This window comes from Colletes latitarsis, chromosome 4 (assembly GCF_051014445.1).
Source record: "Colletes latitarsis isolate SP2378_abdomen chromosome 4, iyColLati1, whole genome shotgun sequence".
In the NCBI taxonomy this organism is placed as follows: Eukaryota; Metazoa; Arthropoda; class Insecta; order Hymenoptera; family Colletidae; genus Colletes; species Colletes latitarsis.
In genome coordinates this window covers 43,054,200-43,067,923 of record NC_135137.1, presented here as the reverse complement: position 1 = coordinate 43,067,923, position 13,724 = coordinate 43,054,200, and positions in this window count along the sequence as shown.

The window sequence follows — 13,724 nt, the reverse complement described above, 5'->3', positions numbered from 1 at the left end:
CGGTGGCAACGTAAACTGCTAATGCCGAACCGAGTGGTAATACCTAATAGCAGCCCGAAGCGGTGTCGGGGCCAACTCCTTCTAAGTGAATTAACCCCGAGTTAATCTCGAGTTAAGTAAACCCCTAAGTAGACCTCGAATGTCTTCCGTTCTTCCTTTCCTGCGAACATCGCCCATCGCCCATCGCCCATCGCCCACCGCCCACCGCCCACCGACCTCCGCCAGCACACCTCTCTAACGCAACTCGGAGCAAGTACATGGCGCAAGTACCGTCGTACGATCGTTAACGATTAGGATCTTCGAACCCTTGGCGCGGTTATCAGTCACGCTAACTTCGAAGCACCTTTTTCTTTTAGTTTCCCGCCCCTTTCCTCTCGATCCTAATCCAGCGAAACGAGAACGTCGCGGCTCAGCATCGTTCGATAATTTCTATCAATTTATTCCGTTTACTCGGCCTTTGTCCATTAATATTAACGATTAAGAGTCACGACGATCGGCCATAGCGTTACTTTTTCCACGAGGTTGCGACGTATTAATCATCTCGCGACCACGCTGCGACCCTGTCCTCGCATCATTTTTCCTCCGTTTCAGAATTTGCTCTTTTTCCGTCTGGCGCCGAGGCTCGGGAAAACTACGGTCGACGTTACCTTTTCTACGATTTTTCGCGCACGCCATCGGGCAACATCTATCTTCTGGACACCGTTGTCGTATTTCCTACCATTAGACCGCTTTGTTCGACGCAAGGCTGTTCGTACGGCCGAACAAACGAAACGCGAAACGTTCGTCTTTGTTGCTGATGCACCGTCGTCGTGGTTGCAGATCGTGCAGGTTTCGTTGACAACGAACCAAGTCGTAAAGAACGGCTCGCCTGTCACGAAACCCAGACGTCTGCGTCCATAATTCCCGTCACCTGTCGTCGACCCTTCGATTCGTGATGATCCTTCGTTTTCTTCTTCCGCATCTCGTATCGATCCGTTTAAAGAAACGTCGAGGAACGATGGTCGATCGTTGGACGATCCGATGCCACGAAACTGCCGGTCGCATAATTGTTATCAACTTCATTTACATCGCATTAACGTCTAACGGAATTACAGTATGCGCTCGTTATCGGGCCCGAACGTTAAATATGGTTCGCATTTAATCGGCGTGCACGGAATTACGCCGAACGTGCAACAAAATTATAATTCGCTGGTCTCGTTCGAATATTTTCTCGTTTAATTAACCGTCGAATATGGATAATAAGCACGATCGATGCGCATCGATCTCCCTACGATTATTTCTACCTTGGACGACTAGAAAAATAGAAAAACAGAAAACGTGTTCAACACTGATATCGGTTGTTCGTTTAATTCTCTCTGGGGGACATAAAAGTCTTTTAGAGTCGCTATCTCTTCGGTAACAAAAGTTCGAAAAAGCGGCCAATATCGTACAACGGGAGGATGTTGGTTTCCGTGTTGCTACCAAAGCAAGTAGGCAATAGTACGACGTTATCGCGAAAATAATGTATTCTACCGTCGCGTCGGTCAGGGGTGAGAAACCGATGGGCTGCAAGCCGCATTTAGCCTCTGCTCAAACTTGCTCGGCACGCAGAGCGATAGGAAAGCGATATCGTACACAATCGTTTTACTTCTACAATGCTTCTACGCTTCGCTAGCCATCGCATCTGCTCCAAAGGAAAGTAAGTGGTGCGAGTAGTCGCTAACATGCTGATAGTGGGAGATCCGGTTAACCGAAGATGAAGTTTGTGCGGTCTCTGGCGGAGAAGTTGGTTGCGTCGTGTCGCGTCGGTCCGATTGTATAAGGGTATCTCTTTTACGAGCTGTAAAGGAATGCAATCTATCGATATAATGTAGACATTACTGTAAATTACGTTGCGGAATAATCTCCGTTGGAGGTTGAAACTACGTTAAAATAAGAAAAATAAAATCCCGGTTCTAATGGCCCAGATGCACGCGTCCGGTCAAACTACTTCCGTGCTTGTAGTATACCGATAGTAAACAAGCGATAGATTGTAATGGATAATAATAGAGGAACCGAGAGTCGAGAGAGCGACAGGAACTTGATGAAATTCGGACGATACTTGCTCGAAAGACAGGGTGTCTCAGGGAGAGAGGTCTCCTGTTTGCTCGTTGATACGCGAAGACGCTCAGTGTTGTACGAGCACGTGTACGCGTGCCAATCATCGATGCAGAGTTTACACGCTGTCTTCGTGTATACATAGATGTGCATGTGTGTCGAGATGCGTCTGTGCCCTTTAGCTGTGAAAAAGTTCCTCGAAAGCACCGGGAAAGAGTGCTTTTTGAAAAGCGTAACTGACAGGCCTTCCTATTAGTAAACGAGGAAATATTGGACGGAAGGCTGGAGCGAGACGAGGCGGGAAGGAGAGGCCGCAACGATGGGAGACCGGGTGGAGCGAGGCGATGTGTAGATGCAAAGGGAAAGAGACAAAGCGCGAACAAGTCGAGGCGTGGGGCCAAGTACTCGGTTCCTGGCTTCTTCTTCTTTTTCTTTTTTTTCTTTTTTACATTAAGCGGCTAAATTTCCGTGTGCCAGCTATGCTGAACATTCGCCCGGAAAGCCGGCCGCTCGACTCGCGTCCTTTGATGTGCTCGAGCAGCCTTTTGGTTGCACACCATGAAAACGCGAATCGATTCTGCGCCGATTCGCGTCAAAGCGTAGGAGTTTCGGTTTCTCCCATCCGTTTTCAGATTTTTCCGGAAGCCGCCGCGAGGCACGATTTGCGTCACTTCTAAACGCCAGCAGCAAGGTATCGCCTGTTTCTGTTCGACTCATAAAAGTTGGACAGATTTTTCCCGCGCATCGGAAATGCCTTTTGACCTTTAAGTGGCGCGATACATCGATCGTCCGCCGCTAGCATATCCCGTTAATAAACCTTGTTCTCCGAAAAAATAAATAAACAAAGAAAACGCGGACGCCTTAACGGTACTTTTTCTACCCGATATTATGATCATCGTCTACGCGTCTACTCGTTTGCTTTTATCAGTCGGACGGTGTAACGTAACGTTTCATCGAACGATTGACCCGATTGACGTCCGCCCTTGCGCCTCTACCCCATCACCGTCGCTCCCCCGTGTTTCTCATTTTCCGCATACGCGTCCATTGTTCGCCGAGTAGGAAGGCACGAGAGAGTGGAGCGGAAATCAGCGTGTGGATCGTGACCAAAGTTCGACCTTTGCCACCGTTTGTCCCGAAGGCATCGTGCCGCGGAACAATGCGACAGCATTCTATAATTATGTTAAGTGCGCCGCTGGAACACGGCAACTAAACTACCACCACCGCCCGCGTACTTGGTTTACAGAGATTCCCTCTTGTAGACAACGAAGAGGGGGAGCGCATATTACGTGCCGGCCTATAACCTAACTCTGTTACGGAACAGCGCGACCGACCATCCCTGTGTGATCAGACGGTAACTAACCGCATCCCTGTCGGGCGCGCGCTCCCGCACCCACGATCTCGTACTTATCGTCGAGTGTGCCTCGTGTGTCGAGAAACGGTCAATTTCCCAGTAAAATCGTGTATTGCGTTCGTCACGGCGCGACGCACCGTTTCATTTCGATTCTCACCGCACGGAATTAAGACCCGGCTTCGATTGCTTCCGATCACAAACGTGTAAATAAATATTCGATTAGCTCGTGTTACCTCTAACAATTGAATCGCCCGATAGAGTTTCGAGTTTTCGTCTCGAGCTACGTATGCACGCAGCGTTTCGTTTTCCGTGCGGTAAAAGCGGAGGAATAACGTCGCGAGATCACGCGATCGGCTGACCGACACTTTATTTCTGATCGTGCGCCGTTTCTGTTTCCAATTGACACCAGTTCGCAAATTGCAGAACCGGCTACTCGATCTATCGTTGCTACGATAAAATCGTTACCAATTAGCGGAACCTAACGAACAAAATAAATCTTGTCCTTTTCGCGTATCGCCCTTTGGTCTTTCGTTTGGCTACCGTAAACGCGGTCTCGTAAAGCCGATTAACTGCAACAGATATCGCAAAGAGAGTCTCGCCGTCGCGTGCTCGCAATGTTTCCTCGAACTTTGGAATTACGCGTTAGCTAGTAATTATCATCGAGGCTCGAACGTACCTGCGTATCTGGAAATATCGAAACTGGTGTCAGCGGGAACCAGGAGTAAAGAGGGATCGGAGCTGAATCGCTGATGGCTGACGTATCTGCATTCCGCAGTGACGGCAGACAAGCACGTATATCAAATAATTAGATTTCAGGCTGAAACGTCAATAACCATGTCAAACCATTAACCGTACGAGACCCTGTCGGCCGGTTCGTTACTGGTTGGTCGGCGGACCGGCCGATCGACGGGGAAGCTGCCAACCTCCAAGCCGCGCGCCTGTCTGCCTGCCTGGCTGCTCGGATGACTGCTCGCGAGTTTAACCATGTTAGCAAACAACTCATTTAACAAAATTACAGCCCGGAGCGTCGCTTAAAATCGGAGAAATAAAATTACGCGTAGAAGCAAAGGGGTGGTCCAGTGGAAAGTCGGATACCGAGAACGGATGGGGTCAGTCTCGCTTTTCAACTCTGCTGCTGCTGCTGCTCGAATTTCCGACCGTGGTCGCTGTCAAACCGAGACCTATGTTTCTTTAGGAATCCGCGAATCTTTCGCCCGATAACGGAATCGAATGCTAAGTACATCGTCTTAGAGCCTGTAAAATTGCTACAAACGGTTCGTCGTAAGTCTCGGGAATGAATTTTATGGTGACACGTTACGACGGAAGTGCTTCGATCCGATCGTTCACGTTGTTGAATTAGGATTCGGATGCTCGAGAGAATGTCGGTTAACGTTTGGGTAAATTGTAATAGGCGACTGGCTCGAGCGAGAAACGTCGAGGAAGGTAAAATGGTCGCAGATAAAAGGCGACCGGCAAGGCAGACGCGCTCAGATAGCGGAACTATAGGTTTGTTTAAAGCGCGAAGGAAACGTCGGCGATGTCAAACGTCGCGGCACCAGCGAAACAATGGATGACGTCGCGCCTTCCGCTCGAGATACGATTCGTCGTAGTCGTCTCGTCGGTTGCCTGTACGCGTTCGCGGCTAGGCAATCGCGTACAATTGTGCACGCGCACACATTGTGGCCCGCAGAGCGCGCCAACAGCCGCCGAGAGACGGTGCGCGACTATCGGTGCTTTGCCATCTGACAGCCTTCCCTCGACTCGGCTTCTCTCCATTCTAACGTTATTGTTCCGCGTGCACCTATACAAACGAACATCCTCTCTCTCTCTCTGTCAACTCGCGTGCAGCTAGGTGACGAGCAAACTCTTCGAATCGTCGCTCGACCCTTCCTACTTCCTAGTTCTTTTCAACCAGGAAATTAGAACGCCGATGTTACTTGGACTGGACGATTGCCGGTAATCATGGGTCGAATGTTTTCGAGGGGAATTGCAATTATTTCCGAATGCGCGCAAATATTGTACGTACGCATCGCGTCGTTGGCAAATATTTAATATATGGACGACTGAAACGAAAACCAGTCTACCGAAAATATCAGAGAAACAAAATGTCTTTTCTCTCGTGAAGGATTTTATTTTCTCGCAATAGTTTGTCGTTATTGTCGTTTCCCGACCATGTTGTTACTAACCGAGTCCACTGTTGGAAATATTTTAATAAGTGTGCCGAGTACTCGGGTCATCGTGACTTTCGCAATTTGAGAAATTGCGTATACCACGGTGACGGAAAGACAGGAACACGACAGGGAACGAATATGGACGCGCGGTGTACTTGAAAATTTCAAAGTGCCAATTATGAAATTTCGCGATCCTTGATGCCAACAGAGGGCCGTACGCGTGCACATTCTTTAAATTTTTTTTCAGATTGGTCGCGGCAAGCATTTATATTTGAATTCCTCGCATAACTTTCCACGCTTGTTTTCGTTATGTTGCGAAAACCGCCAGCGGAAAAGTTCTCATCGATCGTTCGTAGCGGTCAGACGGAGCAGAAAAGAATAAATTACGCAACAAACAAAACGCGTTGCGCGTTAACCTTTATCGCCGAACAAACAAACAACAGTTTCTTAGTTTCTACTTTCTCTATTGCCGTGGCGTTCATCTTCCTTCCTCTCGCATCGCCGGTTTCCTCGGTGTCGTCGTTCTCCTCTATCGTTCTTTCATCCAGAGATCAAAAGGTTCCCCCTGGTTCCTTATTTAATTAAACTTTGCGAAAAAGACGCTAACGAATACAAGTATCTCGATGCATTTCGTAAAAAAAAATACGCTCCACCAGTCTTTTTCCCGCGAGATTGCATTCTCAATATACATACACCGACACGTCTCCAGGCGAGGCGAGCGATCAAATCGGTCGCAGTAGAGCGAGTCAAGCCTTTGGCGGACATCGGACAACGAGACACCAAGGCGCGCGCTGGCGTACAACTAAGTAGAAGGCAGCGTTCTTGATCAGACCGTGCACCGACGCGACGACTTCTTTTCGCGACTCCACGATTCAGCTTGCTTTGTTAATCTCTTATTAGGCTGATTGTATCGAAATTAAGATTAGGGATTATTTAATCAATAGGAATCAATGAAAGAAAAATGTCGTGAAAAGGGGAAAGCAGCCAGAGGATTATTAACTGGCGGTTATCCGCTTATTAACGAAATTAGTTCTCATAATAAATTAATTTCATAATTGGACAATTTAATATTCTCAATTATACGCATTAATAATTAGTTTGAATCAATTGTATTTCGGTACTATCGACACCGGTACACAAACAACGGTTTATAAGAGTTTTCGAAAGGCCGCGGGGTGAAAAACAGAGATTTGGATTCCGTCTTTGGACGTTCAAGTAATTTTTATACAAGACTACAACGATCAAAGGTCGATTTCCATTTCCGGTCTCATCGCGGTTTCCAATTAAAGATCTCGCAAAAGTTTCCAACACCGCCCACACCAATTTCCTCGCGCTCGCCCGACAAAGCGGGTACATGGGTACAGAATTATCAACGAACAAAGCTCTCCTTCACTTTAATTCTCGATGTGTAATCAGACGTGAAACAAATGAAACCTAAGGTGCCGCGGGGGTGTTAGATTGTTGTTGATCGGTCTGAAGGAGGCGCGTGGAGGGCCCTCTGACTCGTATAAATCAATGTCCGTGATTGCGGACATCGTGAGAACGAGAAATTTTTCCGGTAATTAGCTCGTCCCGGTTTTAGGGACGTAAAATCGAAGCATTATTCAAGGATGGTTATCGATTCGATGCAGGTTGAACCGATTCGAATCGAACGAATCACCGGTCGTTTCGTCTCCAATACGCGATGTTAATTTTCGTTACTTTCGCGTAAATAGGCGTTAGGTTTAACTGCCCGTGAAGGCGCGGCGACGAGCGCCATAAATTTTGCCACATCGACCGTGTGTTCGTACTTTTGCCGGACCGTGATCCTGTAAACCATTTTGCGAAACTCTGGAAAATAGAGAGAGAGAGAACGAGTTTCGGTTCGCTTCCGTTAAGCCCACTAACTGAAATATCGCCTCGATAACGAGAACGTATGCGCAATGGAAAAAGAGATCGTACTCGTGCAAAAGGAAAAAAAACGAGCGAGCGGGACACGAGAAGCGTTACTGTATCTATTTGTACCAGTGTACCCGATACAGCCGTATAGACTCGGCCGTACATAGACCGGTATATACCACTAGATACACGTACGGGTGTGTATCATGACCCGAGAGCGGAGAGCTTATCGGGATCAATGGTCGTTTAGTATCATTTCGGTCGAGGGCTTAAGCGTTAATTTTTGCAAATAAACTGGGTGAACCGTGCAACGGTCGTCGTGTCGATTCGGCCGTACACTCGGTATTTAGCGAATTTACAAGCAGTCGATCTATTTTGGATTTGCCCGCGAACTTCGGTTCGAATTCGATTGCGGTTTTCTCGATGATCCATTTAGCGCCGATCATGGCCCGCGCGATCCTGCATTAATTACGAATCTCGAAACGGTTACGCGCCAGTACAACAGGGAATAGGCTAGATTGGAAATTCCCAACAATCACTCGTTTCTCTTCTATTTCTATCGGTTTCGGTTAATCGCTTCTACAGTCGATATTTTTTTCGAAGGTCGTTTCAGAAATCCCCGAGCCGAGCGCGCCATGCGCCGCCTCGTTTATCCAAACGATCGCGGAAGCGTAGACGCGCGTTAATTATTTATACTACGCGGATTGAATTCAAGCTTAGCTATCTTGAAATTGGATACGAACGATAATGGTAACGCGACGTTATTTTCTGCCGTTGATCCTTTTGTTCGATCTGATTTGTACCACCACGAATTTCGAAATATCGTCTCACGGTCACGGTTCCTATCGAAAGTTAAAATCTGCGTGGAATACTGTTTTTATAATTGAATAAACTTGTATGGAAAAGGCAGAGTAAAGCAGATTGTTGGTTGATCCGGGCGTTCAGGTTCTTGGTTTGGTACGACTCTCCCGTATCCTTAAGTCGACTTCTCAAAGGCGAGTGGGAAACGGTTACACGGTAAATGGTCCCAATTATCAGGTCCAATCGGATAACCTAATCCCGGAAGCGATTCCACGAGCTGGCGCAGCTGGTCTGCGGTTTAATCGCGACTCGTCATAGCTAGGATAGCGGCGGGCGCTAGAGCGTGGACCGAAAAACGGCGAACACGAGGCTGCTGGGCTTACGCGGACGGTCCAGAGGAGCTTAGTATGCGTTGCACGGATGCCCCGCGCGTATATCCATTATATCACGATCCCTCCTCTCTTCTTCCTTCGTCCTGCGCTGCTATATCCACTGGAAGAGATTTTCTCCCGGATGGTTCTCCGCTATTATCCGGGTGCTATCCGTTTCTCTCCTCTCTTCATACCCCATGTACGCTCTCCTTTATGTGCACCCGTTATATGGAAAGGTATTTACCCGAATGCGATACCGGCTGTGCGGCTCACGTGTGTGCCCGCGGCGCGGAGCGGAGCGGAGCAGTTCGCGCGAGTTACCCACGGATATATCCGAGAGCAGTCTGCGCAAAGCGAACCACCTATGGCCCTGCTTCAACCGCAATCCAATGCGAGTAGAACGCGTTAAAATGCAATCGCGTGTGTTTCGTGCGTGCGCGTTCGTACGTGTACTAGGAGAGTCGTGATATGCACCAACGCGTCTACATACGTAGCACTCGGTCGTGACGCGATTGCTCGAGCGCGTCAACCGCCGATCTTTTTACCCAACAATTAGAAACACATCGTTAAAATCGAATCGAGTTATTACACGTTCTTTAAACTCTGTAATCTTGATAGACAAACATTTCTCGCGCCCCTGCTATTTCGCGTTGCTCGGCCATATTTTTAGTCGCTAATGGTGTCTGCAGGTGGACGGCTACGAGCATTGTTCGGGCCCCGGAAGAACCAGACGCCGCGCGACCGGTCCTGCTCGAATTGCCTTCAAGGGTGTAAAATAAAATTTTACAACGTTTCGAGGCTTCGTGTCTAATTTGATCGTAACCCGTTTTCCCACGGGGCCGCTATCACGCTCCATTACGAGGGAATTTAATTTTTTCCTCCCACTCTGTCCGCTCTTTCTCGTTCCAACGTCATTAACCGTTACCGCCGACAATTTCGGTCGGTTTTCGCAAACGATTCTCGTAGACACTGATACCGAACCGTTTTCCAGCGATCGCGATGGGAATAGCGTTTAGAAGGTAGAAGGGTGACCCGAGCGTCTGGAGACTGTTTCACCTAAGTCCAGATATCGTTATCGTTGCTGGCCGCTATCGAAACTATCTCAAGAACCTTAATTGCGACAGCTTCTGTAATCCCGGAATTCGGCGCGAGCGATTTAATTATTCAACATTTTCTCTCCTATTATGATTATTCTCTGTTTTGCTTCGGGTAACAGCCTGTAACGATTCCAGATAAAAGTTTCGATCGTACCTCCTTCTCATTACGTGGATAGATCCAGGATTGAACTTTTTTTTTCTACGCCACGGAGCAGCCTGACAGACGTATCGTTTTCCTCGATTCGCTTTTCCTTTAACTCGTTCATTTGTTTCGTTTTCTCCCGATCGGGTGGACGCGTTCAGACTCCGACGAGTAAATGGTGGAAAGTTTCGCGCGGATAGGAACAAGTTCGTCCAACGAAGCGTACAGAGGTTTCCGCGAAATTTCACGGTGATTTTATACCATTTGAATCACGACATACTTGGTTAATGTTCGCGAAGAAAGCAACAGTCCGTTAATTTGTCATGGGGAAATGGATTTATCAAACGCGAAACTAGGCGACGCGACGCGACGTTTCGAAGCTACGTCGCCATCGGTTTTGTTTGTTGCGTTTCACGAAATTTGATTTCGTTCTTCGCGAATAGAGTTTCGCGTCGAACGTAACGTTATTTCGAACGAAAATTTCCGTGGCGTCTAACGCTGATTACGCGCTGCTACCGGTTCGCGTGGTGATTTTGCCCTTTAGTCGCGATCGGAGGAAGCGGACGCGATTCGAAACGTGTTTAATCAGCGCGGAAAAGTATGGATATTGGCGAGAAATTTCCCGGTCTGGAATCAATCATTTTCTGAATTCATCGTTGCCCCCGTTCGCATTCGAGACCCAGACCACCGGGTGGATGGCGGCTGCTTCAGCTCTTCACGGTTCCTTTCACGGCACACTCAATCCCCTTCCTCGGCGAACGAAAATACGTAAACGAGGATAGACGTATGTATATACGTATATAGAATCGAGGAATATGTGCGTCCTCACCGATGAAATCGCCGGGAGTTTGTTGACGATATTTTATCCAAGGTATTCCATCGAATGTTATTAAGGATCGTTTCTTTGACCGTTCCTAGAAAATATATTCCAACGATTGCATCACTAGACGCGTTCGAGAATTCGCTAAAATTTCAATCGGATCGGGGAACGTTGAACATTCTCGATCGTGCGGACGTCGTATGCGGTTGCATAGGAAACATTTGTCCGGGAGTGATCGTCGGAAGACGTTGGTAAACGGAAAAGATGTTAAAAATAAACGATACACGATTGATCGATCTCGCGATCGAGTCAGTTCCAAACCACATGGATACACGCATACATTTACCTTTCAAAGATTAATCACCTTTCCATGCCGTTTCGGGTGAACCGTTTCTATCCCCTAAATCCATCCTCTAACTCCGGCCATAGTAACGGTCTGGTCGTTCGATCGGGGCCCGTTTGATTATCGATCCAGCGCCGAATTATCGCTGCGTCAAAGTATCGTTGTTCGCTCCAGCAGCCAGCCCGTCTCTCTTCTTCCTTCCCTTCCATTCTCAATTTGGGTTTTCATTCTCTTTTCCCTCGATCGTCCCTCTGGCTCGCTTCGGAAGGCTGCGCCTCGAACCCCGTGACTAGTGAACCGTGTAAGAGGCTCCTTGCTTTTTCTAATCTAGCTACCGGGATTGACGGGCACGATCGAGCTTTAAGCAGCAATTTACATGTAAGCTTCCACCTCGTATCTCGACTCCGGCGTAATTACTTTCGCGCCAGGGGTAATCGTTGCCTGTCTTTACCAGAAAATATAGAGGCACGAGTAGCGCTCGATGATCGTGTTGACATCATTCTTCGCACGGCGTGTTTTTCGATGGGGATATTATCGATCCGTTCCGACCGCACGAACCCGAGGATAATGCTTTTTCGGATTTTAACGCGTCACTTTTTGGAAACGTATCGTACACACAGCTAATTGATCGTAACACGCAAGAGTTTGCCTTCTCTTATTGCGTCCAAGATTTGTCGCCTGCAGACCAAATAATCAGACGCCTTGGAAAACCAAACACTGCGAGAAAATAAAAAAAGGGCGAAAGTAACGCACCATCGCGCAACTGTCGAACGATTGGTTTATCCGTATTCCCGACGATTAAGCTATCCTTTCGCGTCGTATGTTTAATTATTCCGCATCGTTCACGGTGCCCTATTTATACGCAGCGATTCCATAAGCGGTCAGAATCGTTTTATTAAACAGCGAGAAAAAAAAGATCGGAGTAACTCGGTATCGGAAATCCTTGCAAATTAATTTCTATTACGAGCGAAGGATATATTGTCACTATCGTCGGCTACGGTTGATTCGCGGTAATATCGATCGAACGGAAACTGAGAAAAAACTGTTGACCGTGAACAATCCTACCGAAATACCTACGTATCTCTTCGTTTTCGTTCGGTTTCTCCGCTATCACTATTTTCTATTCGTGGGCCAAGCTCGTAGCGTCCATTCGTGCATTTGGCGCAACGAGACCCCCTTTTATCGGTTTCCAATTTTTCTTTTCTCTCGCGGAGAAGGCGACGTTCGGCCACCGGCACAAGAGCCGAGTCAACGTCGAGAGCGTAATTGGGACGAGTTCCGGAAAATAGAAAAAAAACTCCCTAGTGCCTGACCATCGTAAATTCAGCGGAGAAAAAAGAAAAAGAAAATACCAAATTGTCCACGTTACCACAGATGCAAGGAAACGAGCTGGACTCGATTCGACATCCGACCGATTTAATGCGAGGACGGCCGTTTTACCGATCGAATTATATTTTGTCCGCGATAGCATCGACAAGTATTTCCGCGCCGAGTGTACAGCAACACTTTGATGATCTTCGACAGCGTGTCCCGGACCGGAAAAGACCGTGCTCGTAAATACATATACGTCTCTCAAAGAAGCAAACTAGATTCGACGTCGGCGAGGTATAGAATTTTCCTCAGTGATCCTCTTACGATATGCGCAGAAAATTCGACTGGAAGGGTCGAGAGGATCCGGTTTCGCGCCACCGGGTCCTTTTCCTCGGTGGTGGGGGCAGGCTTCGCCGCGGGTATAACGAAATGTTCCGGCGAGGAAAGGTAACTCAGTGAAATATCATGCACACACAATTTCACTTTGTCGAAAGTTTCTTCCCGGTCCCGGACATTATAACGGCGCTTTGTTATCCATCGTCCCATGGTCGTGCGTTCGAAACTCTAACTTTCTGAAACACTGCAACTCGTGGAAGCGACGCGAGGCGACGCGACGCCACGCGACGGACAAGCCAAGACCTGTCTGCGAAAAAGAAAGCTGGAAACCGAAGGTAGTGTAAATTGAGCTTACAATCCAATCAACCACCCAGCCTCCTTCCAGTCTCGTTGCCTCCCTCTTTCCCGGTGTCTCGAGCTGGTCGAGCTTCGTCAAGTCGAGAGACGGAAGTAAAACGAGGAAAAAAAGGAGAGAGGAGAGCAAGCGGATGGGGAAAGGAACGGGAAGAAGATCGCGCGAGACGGCGCGGATGGAGAAGGAGAAAGAGACGAAGACGGTCGCGACTAAGGAAGAGGGCGGATAAGAAAGTGGAAATAAGAAATAGCCCCGCAGGGTTCTAGCAGGGATCACGAGAAAGAGATAGAGAGCACTCGGGAGCACGCAGAAATTTTCAAGTACATTTTTGATGGGATTTTTAAACGAGCCTCAATTGCGTTAAACGTTACGGTGCTCGACTTAAGGCAAGATTTCCTTAAACGATGTTTCAGGTTCTCGGGATCGTTGGGCCGCCTCGTTAAGGGATGAAGATTAAGCCGGCGACGTCTTGTATCTCTTCTTTCGTCGCGGTATACTTACTGGGCGTATTAAGGAACGGCGATTTCACTCTTAATCTGTTCGAACTCCCGCAATCTTCCGCTTCCTCGTTTGAGGTATTAAAACGAATCATCGGACGATCCGATGATACAACGACGACTAAAAATTGGAAAACTTTTACTCTGTTTCGGGGAACAATTTCTAACCAGAGAG